The 24831-nt window shown below is 21.9% G+C and overlaps 4 pseudogenes; all 4 read right to left on the bottom strand.

Annotated features, from left to right (window-relative positions):
* Window positions 1-1840: 1840 nt before the first annotated feature.
* Window positions 1841-4882, bottom strand: LOC137241808 (NADH-ubiquinone oxidoreductase chain 2-like; annotated as a pseudogene).
* A 2976-nt stretch (window positions 4883-7858) lies between these two features.
* LOC137241807 (NADH-ubiquinone oxidoreductase chain 2-like) lies at window positions 7859-8895 on the bottom strand (annotated as a pseudogene).
* Window positions 8896-13934: 5039 nt separating this feature from the next.
* Window positions 13935-14971, bottom strand: LOC137241805 (NADH-ubiquinone oxidoreductase chain 2-like; annotated as a pseudogene).
* Window positions 14972-22406: 7435 nt separating this feature from the next.
* On the bottom strand, window positions 22407-23407 carry LOC137241804 (NADH-ubiquinone oxidoreductase chain 2-like; annotated as a pseudogene).
* Window positions 23408-24831: the final 1424 nt, after the last annotated feature.

The following is a 24831-nucleotide window of genomic DNA, read 5'->3' as shown; positions in this document are numbered from 1 at the left end:
GTAATTCAGAGTATCTATGTTCTGATGGGGGAGTATTTTGAGTTCATTCAATTGAAGATCTAAATTGTATAGGATATAAAACTATTCGGTTAGAAATTATACTTTCTCAAATAATAAATAAAAATAATAAGATTCTTATTAATGAAATAGATGAACCAATCGTGGAAGTGATATTTCATGTAGTATAAGCATCTGGATAATCTGAATATCGTCGTGGTATTCCTGCTAAACCTAAAAAATGTTGAGGGAAGAATGTTAAATTTACACCTAAAAATATAATTAAAAATTGAGTTTTTAATCAAATAGGATTTAAAGTTAATCCTGTAAATAAAGGGCATCAATGGATGAGTCCAGCTATAATAGCAAAAACTGCTCCTATAGATAAAACATAATGGAAATGTGCAACTACGTAATAAGTGTCATGTAGAATAATGTCAATTGATGAATTAGCTAGTACTACTCCTGTTAATCCTCCTACGGTAAATAAGAATACAAATCCTAAAGATCAAAGTATTGTTGGAGAATATGTTAATTGAGTTCCATGTAATGTTGCTAATCAACTAAAAATTTTGATACCTGTAGGGACAGCAATAATCATAGTTGCTGAAGTGAAATAAGCTCGTGTGTCTACGTCTATTCCTACTGTAAATATATGATGAGCTCATACAATAAATCCTAATAATCCAATTGCTATTATAGCATAAATTATTCCTAAAGAACCAAAAGTTCCTTTTTTTCTTGATTCTTGTCTAATAATATGAGAAATTATTCCAAATCCAGGTAAAATTAAAATATAAACTTCTGGATGACCAAAAAATCAAAATAAATGTTGATATAAAATAGGATCTCCACCACCTACTGGGTCAAAAAATGATGTATTTAAATTTCGGTCTGTTAATAATATAGTAATAGCTCCTGCTAGAACTGGTAAGGATAATAAAAGTAAAAGAGCAGTTAATAAATAAAGGTATTCGATCAAATGTAATACCTGTTGATCGTATATTAATAACAGTAGTAATAAAATTTACTGCTCCTAAAATAGAAGAGATTCCGGCTAAATGTAAAGAAAAAATAGCTAAGTCAACAGATGCCCCTCTATGTGCAAAAGTAGATAAATTGTTCAACCTGTTCCAGTTCCAGTTTCTACCATACTGCTGATGAGTAATAATGTAAGGGATGGGGGCAATAATCAAAAACTTATATTGTTTATTCGAGGGAATGCTATGTCAGGAGCTTCTAGTATAAGGGGTACTAGTCAATTTCCAAATCCTCCAATTATAATTGGTATAACTATAAAGAAAATTATTACAAAAGCATGAGATGTAACAATTATATTATAAATTTGGTCATTTCCAATTAAGTTACCTGGATGACCTAATTCAGCTCGAATAATAATTCTTAATGAAGTTCCAATTATTCCTGCTCAAGCTCCAAAAATAAAATATAATGTTCCGATATCTTTATGATTTGTTGAAAATAACCATTGTCGCGACTAAGTGCGATTTATTTATGGTATATTTAAGGGTGTAATTAAATGGCTGAATTTTAGGCGGTAGATTGTAAATCTATTTATAAGAATATTTCTTTTTAATTAAAGTTAGTTTTATAGTCAATAATGACATTAGATTGCAAATCTAAAGGAGTAATTAGATTACTAAGGCTTAAAAGGTTCTACTAATATTTATAGCTTTGAAGGCTATTAGTTTTTTTAACTTAAAACCTTCAAATATTAGTAGAATAGTGGATGGACAATAGAAATTGTAATTAAACTAAATGTTGAAAGAAAAGAAATTATTAATATTCATTTAATAAAAAAATTATTTGATTTTATTGAAAATATTCAATTATTCTCATAATAGTTTAATGTGAATGTAGAAAAACACAATCGTAAATAAAAAAATAATGTAATTAATGACATTGTTACTATAATTGTTGTCAATAAGTATTGATTATTTATAATTAAATGTTGAATTACTAATCATTTTGGTAAGAATCCAATAAATGGTGGTAATCCTCCTAAAGATAGTAAATTTAATAATAAAATAAATTTTAAAATTTTCAAATTGAAAAATGAATTGAATAATTGATTAATATAATAAATTTCAAAATTTTTGAACAAGAAAATTATACTAAAGGATAAAAATGAATAAAATCAAAAATATGTCATTCATAATATTTCATTAATTTGTATTGCTGCTAATATTCATCCTAAATGAGTAATAGATGAAAAAGCTATTAATTTTCGTAATGAAGATTGATTTAATCCTCCTAAAGAACCAATAATAATTGATATAATAATAACAATATTTATAAAATTAATATTAATTAAATAAGAAATTAATATTATAGGGGCAATTTTTTGTCATGTTATTAAAATTAAATTATTATTTCATGATAATCCTTCTATGACTGTTGGAAATCAAAAATGGAAAGGAGCAGTACCTCTTTTTAATAATAAAGAAGAAATTAAAATTCATTTACTAAATAAATAATCATTTTGTAATAATAAAGTATCTATATATATTATGATGATACAAAATAATAGAATTGCTGATGCAATTGTTTGAATTAAAAAATATTTTAGAGAAGCTTCTGTAGATATTAGATTATTGTTGTTATTATCTCTTATTAGGGGGATAAAAGATAATAAATTAATCTCTAAACCTATTCAAGCTCTTAATCAAGAATTTGATGAAATTGTGATTATTGTTCTTATTAGTAATATTGAAAAGAATATAATTTTTGCAGAATTATTACTAATTAAAAAGAAAAGGATTTATAGCCTTTATAAATGGGGTATGAACCCAGTAGCTTTATTAGCTTATCTTTTTATATTTTAGTGTAAGATGCACATAAGTTTTTGATACTTTTAGAAATGGTTTAATTCCATTAGATATAATGAATGTAATAGAATTACATTATTTATCCTATCAAGATAACCCTTTTTTCAGGCAATTCATTAATTTAAAATAGACGGTTTCTATTGTACTTTTTAGAATGCAAAATTATCTTTTTTAAAATTAAAGATTAAATTTCATCATAAAATAAATGTGTTTTTTTTTTTTTTTTTTATACTAATAATTTAGAAAAATTTATGAAAAATTAATTTTAAATATGTAGTATATTAAATAATTAAAATTAGTGTCTGAAAAATTACTGATTTAAATTTTATTTAAGTAATAAAAAATTCTAATATAATTAGGTATGAGAGTTAAAATCACAACTTTAATATAGATATATAGATGTATATCGTTTATTTATATTTAATATTTAGATTTATTAAAATTTCTAATAATAGATTATAATATTAATAATCAAATTTTAATATACTAATCTCTATTTTTAAATTTTAGGGGTTTTTGGACAAAATTAGTATGCATCTATTAATATATTAAATATTTATATATATATAGATATTTATTGATCTTTATAGTATATATATAAATTATAATGAGTGAAACATAATTTTTAAATAAAATGTCATGTATATAAAATAATTGAATGGAAAGTGTCTATTTTGGTATAAAGAAAATTAATCAATAACAAAATTTTAAAAATTTTTTTAAAAATTTCGAAATTTTTGCAATAAAAAAAAAAAAAAATTATAGAAATGATTAATAATCTAAAATTTTTAATATTGTAAAAATTGAAATTTTGTTAAAAATTAAAAATTTTTAAATTATTTGTCTTTAAAATTGTGGGATTTGATAATTTTAAAATTTATTATTTATAATTTTATATTTTATTTAAATTTTATTGTTTAATAAATGTAAATTTTATATACTATATTTTATTATTTATTAATATTAAGTATTTTATTTTAAAAATTGAAAATTAAATTATTTTATTTTATAAAAAATAAATAAAAAATTTTAAAATTATTGATTATTTTTATTTAATATTTTATTATGAAATTGACTTTTATTAAAAATTTTAAATTATTGATTATTTTTAATTTTATTTTATAATTAATTAGGGGTTAATTATTAATCATTTATTGAAAATTTTAAATTATTAATTATTTTTAAAAATTATTTGTTTAAATATTTATTAATAATTAAATTTTTACAATTTTAAAATTTTTTATTTATTGATTATTTTTGATAATTTTATTTTATTTTATTGAATATTAATTAATAATTAATTAGGGGTTAGTTATTAATTATCTGTTTTATTAAAAATTTTAAAATTATTATTTTCATAATATTTACATTTTTATTACAAAATGAATTTATGAAAAAATTTTTAGGGAGGTTAATTACTATATTTAAATATTTATTTAAAAATAATTTATTAATAAAAATATAATTTTAATTATTAAATATAATTATCTATTAATATTAAATAATAATATTAAAAATTTAAATTAAATTATTTAAAATATAATTTTAATTATTAAATATAATTATCTATTAATATTAAATAATAATATTAAAAATTTAAATTAAATTATTTTATTTTATTAAAATATAATAATTGTAGATTTTAAAATTATTGATTATTTTTGTTTAATATTTTATTATGAAATTGATTTTTATTAAAAATTTTATAATTATTGATTATTTTTAATTTTATTTAATAATTAATTAGGGGTTAATTATTAATCATTTATTGAAAATTTTAAATTATTAATTATTTTTTAAAATTATTTATTTAAATATTTATTAATAATTAAATTTTTATAATATTAAAAATTCTATATTTATTGATTATTTTTGATAATTTTATTTTATTTTATTGAATATAAATTAATAATTAATTAGGGGTTAGTTATTAATTATTTGTTTTATTAAAAATTTTAAAATTATTATTTTCATAATATTTACATTTTTATTACAAAATGAATTTATGAAAAAATTTTTAGGGAGGTTAATTACTACATTTAAATATTTATTTAAAAATAATTTATTAATAAAAATATAATTTTAATTATTAAATATAATTATCTATTAATATTAAATAATAATATTAAAAATTGAAATTAAATTATTTTATTTTGTTAAAAAAAATAATTGGATTTAAATTATTAATCATTTCTATTTAATTTTTTATTATAAAATTGATTTTTATTAAATTTTTTAAATTATTAATTATTTTTGATTTTATTTAATAATTATAAATCATTTAATTTTATTAAAGATTTTATATTTATTGGTTGTTTTTGATAATTTTATTTTATTGAATATTAATTAATAGTTAATTAGGGGTTAGTTGTTAATTATTTATTTTATTAAAAATTTAAAAATTATTAATTATTTTTATAATATTTAATATTTTATAAATGTGAGGAGTTAAATGTTAATATAAATTTTTAATAATTTATAAATTAAGATTTAATTTAAATTATTTAATTTTTTTTTTTTTTTTTAATAATTCTTTCAATTACAATAGGCATAAAACTATGATTAGTTCCACAAATTTCAGAACATTGTCCAAAAAATAACCCAGGTCGGTTAATTATAAAATTAGTTTGGTTTAATCGTCCTGGTGTTCTATCAATTTTTACACCAAGAGCAGGAATAGTTCATGAATGAATAACATCTGCTGCTGAAACTAAAATTCGAATTTGTGAATTTATTGGTAAAACTACTCGATTATCTACATCTAATAATCGAAAATTATTATTATTATTATTATTAATCATTTCGTTTGTTGGGATTATATAAGAATCAAATTCAATATTTAAACAATCTGAATATTCATATTTTCAATATCATTGATTACCAATAGTTTTTAATGTTATTGATGGTTCATTAATTTCATCTAATAAATATAATAATCGAAGTGATGGGAAAGCAATAAATAATAATATAATTGTTGGGAGAATCGTTCAAATTATTTCAATAGTTTGCCCATGTAATAAATTTCGATTTGTATATCTATTAAAGAATAATATAAATATTAAATAACTGACTAATATTGTAATTATAATTAAAATTATTAATGTATGATCATGAAAAAAAGTCAATTGTTCTATTAAAGGTGATGCACTATCTTGAAGTCTTAAAGTGGCTCATGTTGTCATTTAATTTCTAATAAAAGTAAAATCTTTATATATGAAGCTTAAATCCATTGCACTAATCTGCCATATTAGAAATTAGTTAATAAAGGTAATTCAGAGTATCTATGTTCTGATGGGGGAGTATTTTGAGATCATTCAATTGAAGATCTAAATTGTATAGGATATAAAACTATTCGGTTAGAAATTATACTTTCTCAAATAATAAATAAAAATAATAAGATTCTTATTAATGAAATAGATGAACCAATCGTGGAAGTGATATTTCATGTAGTATAAGCATCTGGATAATCTGAATATCGTCGTGGTATTCCTGCTAAACCTAAAAAATGTTGAGGGAAGAATGTTAAATTTACACCTAAAAATATAATTAAAAATTGAGTTTTTAATCAAATAGGATTTAAAGTTAATCCTGTAAATAAAGGGTATCAATGGATGAGTCCAGCTATAATAGCAAAAACTGCTCCTATAGATAAAACATAATGGAAATGTGCAACTACGTAATAAGTGTCATGTAGAATAATGTCAATTGATGAATTAGCTAGTACTACTCCTGTTAATCCTCCTACGGTAAATAAGAATACAAATCCTAAAGACCAAAGTATTGTTGGAGAATATGTTAATTGAGTTCCATGTAATGTTGCTAATCAACTAAAAATTTTGATACCTGTAGGGACAGCAATAATCATAGTTGCTGAAGTGAAATAAGCTCGTGTGTCTACGTCTATTCCTACTGTAAATATATGATGAGCTCATACAATAAATCCTAATAATCCAATTGCTATTATAGCATAAATTATTCCTAAAGAACCAAAAGTTCCTTTTTTTCTTGATTCTTGTCTAATAATATGAGAAATTATTCCAAATCCAGGTAAAATTAAAATATAAATTTCTGGATGACCAAAAAATCAAAATAAATGTTGATATAAAATAGGATCTCCACCACCTGCTGGGTCAAAAAATGATGTATTTAAATTTCGGTCTGTTAATAATATAGTAATAGCTCCTGCTAGAACTGGTAAGGATAATAAAAGTAAAAGAGCAGTTAATATTACTGCTCATACAAATAAAGGTATTCGATCAAATGTAATACCTGTTGATCGTATATTAATAACAGTAGTAATAAAATTTACTGCTCCTAAAATAGAAGAGATTCCGGCTAAATGTAAAGAAAAAATAGCTAAGTCAACAGATGCCCCTCTATGTGCAATAGTAGATGAAAGAGGAGGGTAAATTGTTCAACCTGTTCCAGTTCCAGTTTCTACCATACTGCTGATGAATAATAATGTAAGGGATGGGGGCAATAATCAAAAACTTATATTGTTTATTCGAGGGAATGCTATGTCAGGAGCTTCTAGTATAAGGGGTACTAGTCAATTTCCAAATCCTCCAATTATAATTGGTATAACTATAAAGAAAATTATTACAAAAGCATGAGATGTAACAATTATATTATAAATTTGGTCATTTCCAATTAAGTTACCTGGATGACCTAATTCAGCTCGAATAATAATTCTTAATGAAGTTCCAATTATTCCTGCTCAAGCCCCAAAAATAAAATATAATGTTCCGATATCTTTATGATTTGTTGAAAATAACCATTGTCGCGACTAAGTGCGATTTATTTATGGTATATTTAAGGGTGTAATTAAATGGCTGAATTTTAGGCGGTAGATTGTAAATCTATTTATAAGAATATTTCTTTTTAATTAAAGTTAGTTTTATAGTCAATAATGACATTAGATTGCAAATCTAAAGGAGTAATTAGATTACTAAGGCTTAAAAGGTTCTACTAATATTTATAGCTTTGAAGGCTATTAGTTTTTTTAACTTAAAACCTTCAAATATTAGTAGAATAGTGGATGGACAATAGAAATTGTAATTAAACTAAATGTTGAAATAAAAGAAATTATTAATATTCATTTAATAAAAAAATTATTTGATTTTATTGAAAATATTCAATTATTCTCATAATAGTTTAATGTGAATGTAGAAAAACACAATCGTAAATAAAAAAATAATGTAATTAATGACATTGTTACTATAATTGTTGTCAACAAGTATTGATTATTTATAATTAAATGTTGAATTACTAATCATTTTGGTAAGAATCCAATAAATGGTGGTAATCCTCCTAAAGATAGTAAATTTAATAATAAAATAAATTTTAAAATTTTCAAATTGAAAAATGAATTGAATAATTGATTAATATAATAAATTTCAAAATTTTTGAACAAGAAAATTATACTAAAGGATAAAAATGAATAAAATCAAAAATATGTCATTCATAATATTTCATTAATTTGTATTGCTGCTAATATTCATCCTAAATGAGTAATAGATGAAAAAGCTATTAATTTTCGTAATGAAGTTTGATTTAATCCTCCTAAAGAACCAATAATAATTGATATAATAATAACAATATTTATAAAATTAATATTAATTAAATAAGAAATTAATATTATAGGGGCAATTTTTTGTCATGTTATTAAAATTAAATTATTATTTCATGATAATCCTTCTATGACTGTTGGAAATCAAAAATGGAAAGGAGCAGTACCTCTTTTTAATAATAAAGAAGAAATTAAAATTCATTTACTAAATAAATAATCATTTTGTAATAATAAAGTATCTATATATATTATGATGATACAAAATAATAGAATTGCTGATGCAATTGTTTGAATTAAAAAATATTTTAGAGAAGCTTCTGTAGATATTAGATTATTGTTGTTATTATCTCTTATTAGGGGGATAAAAGATAATAAATTAATCTCTAAACCTATTCAAGCTCTTAATCAAGAATTTGATGAAATTGTGATTATTGTTCTTATTAGTAATATTGAAAAGAATATAATTTTTGCAGAATTATTAATAATTAAAAAGAAAAGGATTTATAGCCTTTATAAATGGGGTATGAACCCAGTAGCTTTATTAACTTATCTTTTTATATTTTAGTGTAAGATGCACATAAGTTTTTGATACTTTTAGAAATGGTTTAATTCCATTAGATATAATGAATGTAATAGAATTACATTATTTATCCTATCAAGATAACCCTTTTTTCAGGCAATTCATTAATTTAAAATAGACGGTTTCTATTGTACTTTTTAGAATGCAAAATTATCTTTTTTAAAATTAAAGATTAAATTTCATCATAAAATAAATGTGTTTTTTTTTTTTTTTTTATACTAATAATTTAGAAAAATTTATGAAAAATTAATTTTAAATATGTAATATATTAATTACCTATCCTAGGTATGAGAGTTAAAATCACAACTTTAATATAGATATATAGATGTATATCGTTTATTTATATTTAATATTTAGATTTATTAAAATTTATAATAATAGATTATAATATTAATAATCAAATTTTAATATACTAATCTCTATTTTTAAATTTTAGGGGTTTTTGGACAAAATTAGTATGCATCTATTAATATATTAAATATTTATATATATATAGATATTTATTGATCTTTATAGTATATATATAAATTATAATGAGTGAAACATAATTTTTAAATAAAATGTCATGTATATAAAATAATTGAATGGAAAGTGTCTATTTTGGTATAAAGAAAATTAATCAATAACAAAATTTTAAAAATTTTTTTAAAAATTTCGAAATTTTTGCAATAAAAAAAAAAAATTATAGAAATGATTAATAATTTAAAATTTTTAATATTGTAAAAATTGAAATTTTGTTAAAAATTAAAAATTTTTAAATTATTTGTCTTTAAAATTGTGGGATTTGATAATTTTAAAATTTATTATTTATAATTTTATATTTTATTTAAATTTTATTGTTTAATAAATGTAAATTTTATATACTATATTTTATTATTTATTAATATTAAGTATTTTATTTTAAAAATTGAAAATTAAATTATTTTATTTTATAAAAAATAAATAAAAAATTTTAAAATTATTGATTATGTTTATTTAATATTTTATTATGAAATTGACTTTTATTAAAAATTTTAAATTATTGATTATTTTTAATTTTATTTTATAATTAATTAGGGGTTAATTATTAATCATTTATTGAAAATTTTAAATTATTAATTATTTTTAAAAATTATTTGTTTAAATATTTATTAATAATTAAATTTTTACAATTTTAAAATTTTTTATTTATTGATTATTTTTGATAATTTTATTTTATTTTATTGAATATTAATTAATAATTAATTAGGGGTTAGTTATTAATTATCTGTTTTATTAAAAATTTTAAAATTATTATTTTCATAATATTTACATTTTTATTACAAAATGAATTTATGAAAAGATTTTTAGGGAGGTTAATTACTATATTTAAATATTTATTTAAAAATAATTTATTAATAAAAATATAATTTTAATTATTAAATATAATTATCTATTAATATTAAATAATAATATTAAAAATTTAAATTAAATTATTTAAAATATAATTTTAATTATTAAATATAATTATCTATTAATATTAAATAATAATATTAAAAATTTAAATTAAATTATTTTATTTTATTAAAATATAATAATTGTAGATTTTAAAATTATTGATTATTTTTGTTTAATATTTTATTATGAAATTGATTTTTATTAAAAATTTTATAATTATTGATTATTTTTAATTTTATTTAATAATTAATTAGGGGTTAATTATTAATCATTTATTGAAAATTTTAAATTATTAATTATTTTTTAAAATTATTTATTTAAATATTTATTAATAATTAAATTTTTATAATATTAAAAATTCTATATTTATTGATTATTTTTGATAATTTTATTTTATTTTATTGAATATAAATTAATAATTAATTAGGGGTTAGTTATTAATTATTTGTTTTATTAAAAATTTTAAAATTATTATTTTCATAATATTTACATTTTTATTACAAAATGAATTTATGAAAAAATTTTTAGGGAGGTTAATTACTACATTTAAATATTTATTTAAAAATAATTTATTAATAAAAATATAATTTTAATTATTAAATATAATTATCTATTAATATTAAATAATAATATTAAAAATTGAAATTAAATTATTTTATTTTGTTAAAAAAAATAATTGGATTTAAATTATTAGTCATTTCTATTTAATTTTTTATTATAAAATTGATTTTTATTAAATTTTTTAAATTATTAATTATTTTTGATTTTATTTAATAATTATAAATTATTTAATTTTATTAAAGATTTTATATTTATTGGTTGTTTTTGATAATTTTATTTTATTGAATATTAATTAATAGTTAATTAGGGGTTAGTTGTTAATTATTTATTTTATTAAAAATTTAAAAATTATTAATTATTTTTATAATATTTAATATTTTATAAATGTGAGGAGTTAAATGTTAATATAAATTTTAAATAATTTATAAATTAAGATTTAATTTAAATTATTTAATTTTTTTTTTTTTTTTTTTTTAATAATTCTTTCAATTACAATAGGCATAAAACTATGATTAGTTCCACAAATTTCAGAACATTGTCCAAAAAATAACCCAGGTCGGTTAATTATAAAATTAGTTTGGTTTAATCGTCCTGGTGTTCTATCAATTTTTACACCAAGAGCAGGAATAGTTCATGAATGAATAACATCTGCTGCTGAAACTAAAATTCGAATTTGTGAATTTATTGGTAAAACTACTCGATTATCTACATCTAATAATCGAAAATTATTATTATTATTATTATTAATCATTTCGTTTGTTGGGATTATATAAGAATCAAATTCAATATTTAAACAATCTGAATATTCATATTTTCAATATCATTGATTACCAATAGTTTTTAATGTTATTGATGGTTCATTAATTTCATCTAATAAATATAATAATCGAAGTGATGGGAAAGCAATAAATAATAATATAATTGTTGGGAGAATCGTTCAAATTATTTCAATAGTTTGCCCATGTAATAAATTTCGATTTGTATATCTATTAAAGAATAATATAAATATTAAATAACTGACTAATATTGTAATTATAATTAAAATTATTAATGTATGATCATGAAAAAAAGTCAATTGTTCTATTAAAGGTGATGCACTATCTTGAAGTCTAAAAGTGGCTCATGTTGTCATTTAATTTCTAATAAAAGTAAAATCTTTATATATGAAGCTTAAATCCATTGCACTAATCTGCCATATTAGAAATTAGTTAATAAAGGTAATTCAGAGTATCTATGTTCTGATGGGGGAGTATTTTGAGATCATTCAATTGAAGATCTAAATTGTATAGGATATAAAACTATTCGGTTAGAAATTATACTTTCTCAAATAATAAATAAAAATAATAAGATTCTTATTAATGAAATAGATGAACCAATCGTGGAAGTGATATTTCATGTAGTATAAGCATCTGGATAATCTGAATATCGTCGTGGTATTCCTGCTAAACCTAAAAAATGTTGAGGGAAGAATGTTAAATTTACACCTAAAAATATAATTAAAAATTGAGTTTTTAATCAAATAGGATTTAAAGTTAATCCTGTAAATAAAGGGTATCAATGGATGAGTCCAGCTATAATAGCAAAAACTGCTCCTATAGATAAAACATAATGGAAATGTGCAACTACGTAATAAGTGTCATGTAGAATAATTTCAATTGATGAATTAGCTAGTACTACTCCTGTTAATCCTCCTACGGTAAATAAGAATACAAATCCTAAAGACCAAAGTATTGTTGGAGAATATGTTAATTGAGTTCCATGTAATGTTGCTAATCAACTAAAAATTTTGATACCTGTAGGGACAGCAATAATCATAGTTGCTGAAGTGAAATAAGCTCGTGTGTCTACGTCTATTCCTACTGTAAATATATGATGAGCTCATACAATAAATCCTAATAATCCAATTGCTATTATAGCATAAATTATTCCTAAAGAACCAAAAGTTCCTTTTTTTCTTGATTCTTGTCTAATAATATGAGAAATTATTCCAAATCCAGGTAAAATTAAAATATAAATTTCTGGATGACCAAAAAATCAAAATAAATGTTGATATAAAATAGGATCTCCACCACCTGCTGGGTCAAAAAATGATGTATTTAAATTTCGGTCTGTTAATAATATAGTAATAGCTCCTGCTAGAACTGGTAAGGATAATAAAAGTAAAAGAGCAGTTAATATTACTGCTCATACAAATAAAGGTATTCGATCAAATGTAATACCTGTTGATCGTATACTAATAACAGTAGTAATAAAATTTACTGCTCCTAAAATAGAAGAGATTCCGGCTAAATGTAAAGAAAAAATAGCTAAGTCAACAGATGCCCCTCTATGTGCAATAGTAGATGAAAGAGGAGGGTAAATTGTTCAACCTGTTCCAGTTCCAGTTTCTACCATACTGCTGATGAATAATAATGTAAGGGATGGGGGCAATAATCAAAAACTTATATTGTTTATTCGAGGGAATGCTATGTCAGGAGCTTCTAGTATAAGGGGTACTAGTCAATTTCCAAATCCTCCAATTATAATTGGTATAACTATAAAGAAAATTATTACAAAAGCATGAGATGTAACAATTATATTATAAATTTGGTCATTTCCAATTAAGTTACCTGGATGACCTAATTCAGCTCGAATAATAATTCTTAATGAAGTTCCAATTATTCCTGCTCAAGCCCCAAAAATAAAATATAATGTTCCGATATCTTTATGATTTGTTGAAAATAACCATTGTCGCGACTAAGTGCGATTTATTTATGGTATATTTAAGGGTGTAATTAAATGGCTGAATTTTAGGCGGTAGATTGTAAATCTATTTATAAGAATATTTCTTTTTAATTAAAGTTAGTTTTATAGTCAATAATGACATTAGATTGCAAATCTAAAGGAGTAATTAGATTACTAAGGCTTAAAAGGTTCTACTAATATTTATAGCTTTGAAGGCTATTAGTTTTTTTAACTTAAAACCTTCAAATATTAGTAGAATAGTGGATGGACAATAGAAATTGTAATTAAACTAAATGTTGAAATAAAAGAAATTATTAATATTCATTTAATAAAAAAATTATTTGATTTTATTGAAAATATTCAATTATTCTCATAATAGTTTAATGTGAATGTAGAAAAACACAATCGTAAATAAAAAAATAATGTAATTAATGACATTGTTACTATAATTGTTGTCAACAAGTATTGATTATTTATAATTAAATGTTGAATTACTAATCATTTTGGTAAGAATCCAATAAATGGTGGTAATCCTCCTAAAGATAGTAAATTTAATAATAAAATAAATTTTAAAATTTTCAAATTGAAAAATGAATTGAATAATTGATTAATATAATAAATTTCAAAATTTTTGAACAAGAAAATTATACTAAAGGATAAAAATGAATAAAATCAAAAATATGTCATTCATAATATTTCATTAATTTGTATTGCTGCTAATATTCATCCTAAATGAGTAATAGATGAAAAAGCTATTAATTTTCGTAATGAAGTTTGATTTAATCCTCCTAAAGAACCAATAATAATTGATATAATAATAACAATATTTATAAAATTAATATTAATTAAATAAGAAATTAATATTATAGGGGCAATTTTTTGTCATGTTATTAAAATTAAATTATTATTTCATGATAATCCTTCTATGACTGTTGGAAATCAAAAATGGAAAGGAGCAGTACCTCTTTTTAATAATAAAGAAGAAATTAAAATTCATTTACTAAATAAATAATCATTTTGTAATAATAAAGTATCTATATATATTATGATGATACAAAATAATAGAATTGCTGATGCAATTGTTTGAATTAAAAAATATTTTAGAGAAGCTTCTGTAGATATTAGATTATTGTTGTTATTATCTCTTATTAGGGGGATAAAAGATAATAAATTAATCTCTAAACCTATTCAAGCTCTTAATCAAGAATTTGATGAAATTGTGATTATTGTTCTTATTAGTAATATTGAAAAGAATATAATTTTTGCAGAATTATTAATAATTAAAAAGAAAAGGATTTATAGCCTTTATAAATGGGGTATGAACCCAGTAGCTTTATTAACTTATCTTTTTATATTTTAGTGTAAGATGCACATAAGTTTTTGATACTTTTAGAAATGGTTTAATTCCATTAGATATAATGAATGTAATAGAATTACATTATTTATCCTATCAAGATAACCCTTTTTTCAGGCAATTCATTAATTTAAAATAGACGGTTTCTATTGTACTTTTTAGAATGCAAAATTATCTTTTTTAAAATTAAAGATTAAATTTCATCATAAAATAAATGTGTTTTTTTTTTTTTTTTATACTAATAATTTAGAAAAATTTATGAAAAATTAATTTTAAATATGTAATATATTAAATAATTAAAATTAGTGTCTGAAAAATTACTGATTTAAATTTTATTTAAGTAATAAAAAATTCTAATATAGTTAGGTATGAGAGTTAAAATCACAACTTTAATATAGATATATAGATGTATATCGTTTATTTATATTTAATATTTAGATTTATTAAAATTTCTAATAATAGATTATAATATTAATAATCAAATTTTAATATACTAATCTCTATTTTTAAATTTTAGGGGTTTTTGGACAAAATTAGTATGCATCTATTAATATATTAAATATTTATATATATATAGATATTTATTGATCTTTATAGTATATATATAAATTATAATGAGTGAAACATAATTTTTAAATAAAATGTCATGTATATAAAATAATTGAATGGAAAGTGTCTATTTTTGTATAAAGAAAATTAATCAATTACAAAATTTTAAAAATTTTTTTAAAAATTTCGAAATTTTTGCAATAAAAAAAAAAAAATTATAGAAATGATTAATAATTTAAAATTTTTAATATTGTAAAAATTGAAATTTTGTTAAAAATTAAAAATTTTTAAATTATTTGTCTTTAAAATTGTGGGAGTTGATAATTTTAAAATTTATTATTTATAATTTTATATTTTATTTAAATTTTATTGTTTAATAAATGTAAATTTTATATACTATATTTTATTATTTATTAATATTAAGTATTTTATTTTAAAAATTGAAAATTAAATTATTTTATTTTATAAAAAATAAATAAAAAATTTTAAAATTATTGATTATGTTTATTTAATATTTTATTATGAAATTGATTTTTATTAAAAATTTTAAATTATTGATTAAATTTAATTTTATTTAATAATTAATTAGGGGTTAATTATTAATCATTTATTGAAAATTTTAAATTATTAATTATTTTTAAAAATTATTTGTTTAAATATTTATTAATAATTAAATTTTTACAATTTTACAATTTTTATTTATTGATTATTTTTGATAATTTTATTTTATTTTATTGAATATTAATTAATAATTAATTAGGGGTTAGTTATTAATTATCTGTTTTATTAAAAATTTTAAAATTATTATTTTCATAATATTTACATTTTTATTACAAAATGAATTTATGAAAAAATTTTTAGGGAGATTAATTACTCTATTTAAATATTTATTTAAAAATAATTTATTAATAAAAATATAATTTTAATTATTAAATATAATTATCTATTAATATTAAATAATAATATTAAAAATTTAAATTAAATTATTTAAAATATAATTTTAATTATTAAATATAATTATCTATTAATATTAAATAATAATATTAAAAATTTAAATTAAATTATTTTATTTTATTAAAATATAATAATTGTAGATTTTAAAATTATTGATTATTTTTGTTTAATATTTTATTATGAAATTGATTTTTATTAAAAATTTTATAATTATTGATTATTTTTAATTTTATTTAATAATTAATTAGGGGTTAATTATTAATCATTTATTGAAAATTTTAAATTATTAATTATTTTTTAAAATTATTTATTTAAATATTTATTAATAATTAAATTTTTATAATATTAAAAATTCTATATTTATTGATTATTTTTGATAATTTTATTTTATTTTATTGAATATAAATTAATAATTAATTAGGGGTTAGTTATTAATTATTTGTTTTATTAAAAATTTTAAAATTATTATTTTCATAATATTTACATTTTTATTACAAAATGAATTTATGAAAAAATTTTTAGGGAGGTTAATTACTACATTTAAATATTTATTTAAAAATAATTTATTAATAAAAATATAATTTTAATTATTAAATATAATTATCTATTAATATTAAATAATAATATTAAAAATTGAAATTAAATTATTTTATTTTGTTAAAAAAAATAATTGGATTTAAATTATTAATCATTTCTATTTAATTTTTTATTATAAAATTGATTTTTATTAAATTTTTTAAATTATTAATTATTTTTGATTTTTTTTAATAATTATAAATTATTTAATTTTATTAAAGATTTTATATTTATTGGTTGTTTTTGATAATTTTATTTTATTGAATATTAATTAATAGTTAATTAGGGGTTAGTTGTTAATTATTTATTTTATTAAAAATTTAAAAATTATTAATTATTTTTATAATATTTAATATTTTATAAATGTGAGGAGTTAAATGTTAATATAAATTTTAAATAATTTATAAATTAAGATTTAATTTAAATTATTAAATTTTTTTTTTTTTTTATTTTTTTTATTTTTTATTTTTTTTTTTTTTGAGGTGGAGGCTGAGCTCAGGGCTCCACAGGGGTCACAAGGTGGCGGATCGTGAACGGCCTCTAGTAGGTTAGCTGCGAATAACCAATAAGCAGTCCCCGACCAAGAGCGACCATAGAGGAGGGCGTGGCGCAAAAGGCCACACATGCCCAATGAATCTTGGTGGCAGGGCGAGTGGGTGCCGCCCTAAAACTTCAATAAGCATCCTCAGGATTGAGCCCAGTAAGATCCTGACGGCGACAACTGGAAAATGTTAAGGAAAAGATTGCTATGGGCTGGCGTGGACGGTATTCTACCATCTTAGTAGCCGAGGGTGACACCTCGTCGAAACGGCTGGTGGGCTAATATCGTCTTCGTCTCCGTCTCGTTAAAACTTTGGCAGGTCTCCAAGTACGTTCGAAGCCACGTCACCATTAAGTTGGTGGTGCAGGGTCAGTTGAGATGACTCCTGACTTACGCCGGATTCTGGCTCTGAACACAGACTCTCATAAGGACCTGTGTCAACCCTCGCGTGGCCTCCCTGCACATGCAAAGATAACCACGGGAATCTAAAACGGCGACTGCACATCGGGCGGAGATAGCGGCTTGGAGCGGAGACCCAACCGAAAAGAAATGAACCAAACAATTGACACGCGTAAAAGTAACGAGGCTAATGATAGCGGTGTAACCGCTTTTCAAAGGAGCAGCAAGGTGCTCCGATCGCCGGTGTTAAAAGCCGCTAGCAATGCGACAATAGCACCAGCAGAGAAACAAGTTGGCGGGTCAGCAATGGCCAGGGACACCCCACGACGAACGCAAGGGGGGGACAAAAGCTAGTAGGAAAGTAGATGCCACCCCATCTACCCCTGGACAGCAAGGTGACGGCAATGACGGGCGGGAAACCTCCGTATGCGGTGCAACACCGGGGAGGACAAGTCAAGTTGACCTCCTCGAATATGCAAGAGTTGTGCTGCGCAGCATGCAGGCTGCTGCGGCCAAACAGAAAAATGTGTCGATGGACATAAAGAACGGCATGGCACAACTTGAAGAGACACTGAGTCGTATGCGCTCTTTATTAGAGGGTAAAAGCGCAGAGTACACAGAACCGAAAGCGACTCGTGGGAACAAAAGAGCACGAACGAACTCTGGCTCGCAACCGGGGGCCTCGGAGGCCAAGAAAAAGTGCGATGAGGGTTCTGCGAAGACAATCTCGGGCAAGGCCTGGACGACCGTAAGGAACCGGAAAGCCAAACCACGCCCTGAGAAAGGACAAAGGACACCACCTGGGCAAGCCAAGAAGGCAAAAAGAAAAGGCAAGCCCAGAAACAGACGGGCCGCAACTTTCGTAGTTAGACCAGCCCAGGGAAAGAACTACGCCGAAGTCGTAGGAGCCATCCGGGGCGAGCTTCGGCCTGAAGATACAGGAACCGTCATACGCTCCGTCCGAAAAACCAAATCCGGGAGTGTACTTATCGAAACTGCACGTTGCGGTGATAAATCAGCGTTCATCCAAGCGATAGGAAGCGCTGTTGGAGAAGCGGGCGAAACCAAGCAGCTTACACGGCGAATGCGGATAGAGGTGCTGGGCATGGACTGTCTGGCAACCGCCGAAGAAGTTGCCCAGGCTGTTAGGAAAGCTGCTGGCGGGGAAATGACGGGGCAGGTCCGTGTGTCTATTTTCTCGGCAAACCAGCGTGAACAGAAGATGGCAGCCATTGAAGTGGACGAAGCTGTTGGCGTCCTTTTACTAGCCAAGGGCAAGATCTGTATCGGCTGGCTGCAATGCAGGCTTAGACAGAGGGTAGACGTGCAGCGATGCTTCAGGTGTCTAGGCTACGGACACCAAAAAGCAGACTGCGAAGGCCCTGATAGAAGCAGTGCTTGCTGGAAGTGCGGACAGAGTGGCCACCAGGCCTCGGCCTGCACGGGAACTCCAAAGTGCTTTTTATGCCAGTCAGAGAAGGTCGACCACCTTCCCGGGTCTGGAGCATGCAGCACCTTCAGGGAGGCACTCGCTGCCGCAAAGGCCAAACAGGCGCGCAAGTGACCAGGTTCATCCAAGGCAACCTGAACCGAAGCAGGTTAGCCGATAGTCTGCTGGACCAATTGGTTTTTGATAATTTTATTTTATTGAATATTAATTAATAGTTAATTAGGGGTTAGTTGTTAATTATTTATTTTATTAAAAATTTAAAAATTATTAATTATTTTTATAATATTTAATATTTTATAAATGTGAGGAGTTAAATGTTAATATAAATTTTAAATAATTTATAAATTAAGATTTAATTTAAATTATTTAATTTTTTTTTTTTTTTAATAAAATTTTTTATAGGAATTCTTTCAATTACAATAGGCATAAAACTATGATTAGTTCCACAAATTTCAGAACATTGTCCAAAAAATAACCCAGGTCGGTTAATTATAAAATTAGTTTGGTTTAATCGTCCTGGTGTTCTATCAATTTTTACACCAAGAGCAGGAATAGTTCATGAATGAATAACATCTGCTGCTGAAACTAAAATTCGAATTTGTGAATTTATTGGTAAAACTACTCGATTATCTACATCTAATAATCGAAAATTATTATTATTATTATTATTAATCATTTCGTTTGTTGGGATTATATAAGAATCAAATTCAATATTTAAACAATCTGAATATTCATATTTTCAATATCATTGATGACCATTAGTTTTTAATGTTATTGATGGTTCATTAATTTCATCTAATAAATATAATAATCGAAGTGATGGGAAAGCAATAAATAATAATATAACTGTTGGGAGAATCGTTCAAATTATTTTAATAGTTTGCCCATGTAATAAATTTCGATTTGTATATCTATTAAAGAATAATATAAATATTAAATAACTGACTAATATTGTAATTATAATTAAAATTATTAATGTATGATCATGAAAAAAAGTCAATTGTTCTATTAAAGGTGATGCACTATCTTGAAGTCTAAAAGTGGCTCATGTTGTCATTTAATTTCTAATAAAAGTAAAATCTTTATATATGAAGCTTAAATCCATTGCACTAATCTGCCATATTAGAAATTAGTTAATAAAGGTAATTCAGAGTATCTATGTTCTGATGGGGGAGTATTTTGAGATCATTCAATTGAAGATCTATATTGTATAGGATATAAAACTATTCGGTTAGAAATTATACTTTCTCAAATAATAAATAAAAATAATAAGATTCTTATTAATGAAATAGATGAACCAATCGTGGAAGTGATATTTCATGTAGTATAAGCATCTGGATAATCTGAATATCGTCGTGGTATTCCTGCTAAACCTAAAAAATGTTGAGGGAAGAATGTTAAATTTACACCTAAAAATATAATTAAAAATTGAGTTTTTAATCAAATAGGATTTAAAGTTAATCCTGTAAATAAAGGGTATCAATGGATGAGTCCAGCTATAATAGCAAAAACTGCTCCTATAGATAAAACATAATGGAAATGTGCAACTACGTAATAAGTGTCATGTAGAATAATGTCAATTGATGAATTAGCTAGTACTACTCCTGTTAATCCTCCTACGGTAAATAAGAATACAAATCCTAAAGACCAAAGTATTGTTGGAGAATATGTTAATTGAGTTCCATGTAATGTTGCTAATCAACTAAAAATTTTGATACCTGTAGGGACAGCAATAATCATAGTTGCTGAAGTGAAATAAGCTCGTGTGTCTACGTCTATTCCTACTGTAAATATATGATGAGCTCATACAATAAATCCTAATAATCCAATTGCTATTATAGCATAAATTATTCCTAAAGAACCAAAAGTTCCTTTTTTTCTTGATTCTTGTCTAATAATATGAGAAATTTTTCCAAATCCAGGTAAAATTAAAATATAAACTTCTGGATGACCAAAAAATCAAAATAAATGTTGATATAAAATAGGATCTCCACCACCTGCTGGGTCAAAAAATGATGTATTTAAATTTCGGTCTGTTAATAATATAGTAATAGCTCCTGCTAGAACTGGTAAGGATAATAAAAGTAAAAGAGCAGTTAATATTACTGCTCATACAAATAAAGGTATTCGATCAAATGTAATACCTGTTGATCGTATATTAATAACAGTAGTAATAAAATTTACTGCTCCTAAAATAGAAGAGATTCCGGCTAAATGTAAAGAAAAAATAGCTAAGTCAACAGATGCCCCTCTATGTGCAATAGTAGATGAAAGAGGAGGGTAAATTGTTCAACCTCTTCCAGTTCCAGTTTCTACCATACTGCTGATGAGTAATAATGTAAGGGATGGGGGCAATAATCAAAAACTTATATTGTTTATTCGAGGGAATGCTATGTCAGGAGCTTCTAGTATAAGGGGTACTAGTCAATTTCCAAATCCTCCAATTATAATTGGTATAACTATAAAGAAAATTATTACAAAAGCATGAGATGTAACAATTATATTATAAATTTGGTCATTTCCAATTAAGTTACCTGGATGACCTAATTCAGCTCGAATAATAATTCTTAATGAAGTTCCAATTATTCCTGCTCAAGCCCCAAAAATAAAATATAATGTTCCGATATCTTTATGATTTGTTGAAAATAACCATTGTCGCGACTAAGTGCGATTTATTTATGGTTTATTTAAGGGTGTAATTAAATGGCTGAATTTTAGGCGGTAGATTGTAAATCTATTTATAAGAATATTTCTTTTTAATTAAAGTTAGTTTTATAGTCAATAATGACATTAGATTGCAAATCTAAAGGAGTAATTAGATTACTAAGGCTTAAAAGTTTCTACTAATATTTATAGCTTTGAAGGCTATTAGTTTTTTTAACTTAAAACCTTCAAATATTAGTAGAATAGTGGATGGACAATAGAAATTGTAATTAAACTAAATGTTGAAATAAAAGAAATTATTAATATTCATTTAATAAAAAAATTATTTGATTTTATTGAAAATATTCAATTATTCTCATAATAGTTTAATGTGAATGTAGAAAAACACAATCGTAAATAAAAAAATAATGTAATTAATGACATTGTTACTATAATTGTTGTCAATAAGTATTGATTATTTATAATTAAATGTTGAATTACTAATCATTTTGGTAAGAATCCAATAAATGGTGGTAATCCTCCTAAAGATAGTAAATTTAATAATAAAATAAATTTTAAAATTTTCAAATTGAAAAATGAATTGAATAATTGATTAATATAATAAATTTCAAAATTTTTGAACAAGAAAATTATACTAAAGGATAAAAATGAATAAAATCAAAAATATGTCATTCATAATATTTCATTAATTTGTATTGCTGCTAATATTCATCCTAAATGAGTAATAGATGAAAAAGCTATTAATTTTCGTAATGAAGTTTGATTTAATCCTCCTAAAGAACCAATAATAATTGATATAATAATAACAATATTTATAAAATTAATATTAATTAAATAAGAAATTAATATTATAGGGGCAATTTTTTGTCATGTTATTAAAATTAAATTATTATTTCATGATAATCCTTCTATGACTGTTGGAAATCAAAAATGGAAAGGAGCAGTACCTCTTTTTAATAATAAAGAAGAAATTAAAATTCATTTACTAAATAAATAATCATTTTGTAATAATAAAGTATCTATATATATTATGATGATACAAAATAATAGAATTGCTGATGCAATTGTTTGAATTAAAAAATATTTTAGAGAAGCTTCTGTAGATATTAGATTATTGTTGTTATTATCTCTTATTATGGGGATAAAAGATAATAAATTAATCTCTAAACCTATTCAAGCTCTTAATCAAGAATTTGATGAAATTGTGATTATTGTTCTTATTAGTAATATTGAAAAGAATATAATTTTTGCAGAATTATTAATAATTAAAAAGAAAAGGATTTATAGCCTTTATAAATGGGGTATGAACCCAGTAGCTTTATTAGCTTATCTTTTTATATTTTAGTGTAAGATGCACATAAGTTTTTGATACTTTTAGAAATGGTTTAATTCCATTAGATATAATGAATGTAATAGAATTACATTATTTATCCTATCAAGATAACCCTTTTTTCAGGCAATTCATTAATTTAAAATAGACGGTTTCTATTGTACTTTTTAGAATGCAAAATTATCTTTTTTAAAATTAAAGATTAAATTTCATCATAAAATAAATGTGTTTTTTTTTTTTTTTTATACTAATAATTTAGAAAAATTTATGAAAAATTAATTTTAAATATGTAATATATTAAATAATTAAAATTAGTGTCTGAAAAATTACTGATTTAAATTTTATTTAAGTAATAAAAAATTCTAATATAGTTAGGTATGAGAGTTAAAATCACAACTTTAATATAGATATATAGATGTATATCGTTTATTTATATTTAATATTTAGATTTATTAAAATTTCTAATAATAGATTATAATATTAATAATCAAATTTTAATATACTAATCTCTATTTTTAAATTTTACGGGTTTTTGGACAAAATTAGTATGCATCTATTAATATATTAAATATTTATATATATATAGATATTTATTGATCTTTATAGTATATATATAAATTATAATGAGTGAAACATAATTTTTAAATAAAATGTTATGTATATAAAATAATTGAATGGAAAGTGTCTATTTTGGTATAAAGAAAATTAATCAATAACAAAATTTTAAAAATTTTTTTAAAAATTTCGAAATTTTTGCAATAAAAAAAAAAAAAAAATTATAGAAATGATTAATAATTTAAAATTTTTAATATTGTAAAAATTGAAATTTTGTTAAAAATTAAAAAGTTTTAAATTATTTGTCTTTAAAATTGTGGGATTTGATAATTTTAAAATTTATTATTTATAATTTTATATTTTATTTAAATTTTATTGTTTAATAAATGTAAATTTTATATACTATATTTTATTATTTATTAATATTAAGTATTTTATTTTAAAAATTGAAAATTAAATTATTTTATTTTATAAAAAATAAATAAAAAATTTTAAAATTATTGATTATTTTTATTTAATATTTTATTATGAAATTGATTTTTATTAAAAATTTTAAATTATTGATTATTTTTAATTTTATTTTATAATTAATTAGGGGTTAATTATTAATCATTTATTGAAAATTTTAAATTATTAATTATTTTTAAAAATTATTTGTTTAAATATTTATTAATAATTAAATTTTTACAATTTTAAAATTTTTTATTTATTGATTATTTTTGATAATTTTATTTTATTTTATTGAATGTTAATTAATAATTAATTA

Source organism: Eurosta solidaginis, chromosome 2 (genome assembly GCF_040869045.1).
Source record: "Eurosta solidaginis isolate ZX-2024a chromosome 2, ASM4086904v1, whole genome shotgun sequence".
Lineage (NCBI taxonomy): Eukaryota > Metazoa > Arthropoda > Insecta > Diptera > Tephritidae > Eurosta > Eurosta solidaginis.
This window is presented reverse-complemented; position numbering and strand designations above follow the sequence as displayed.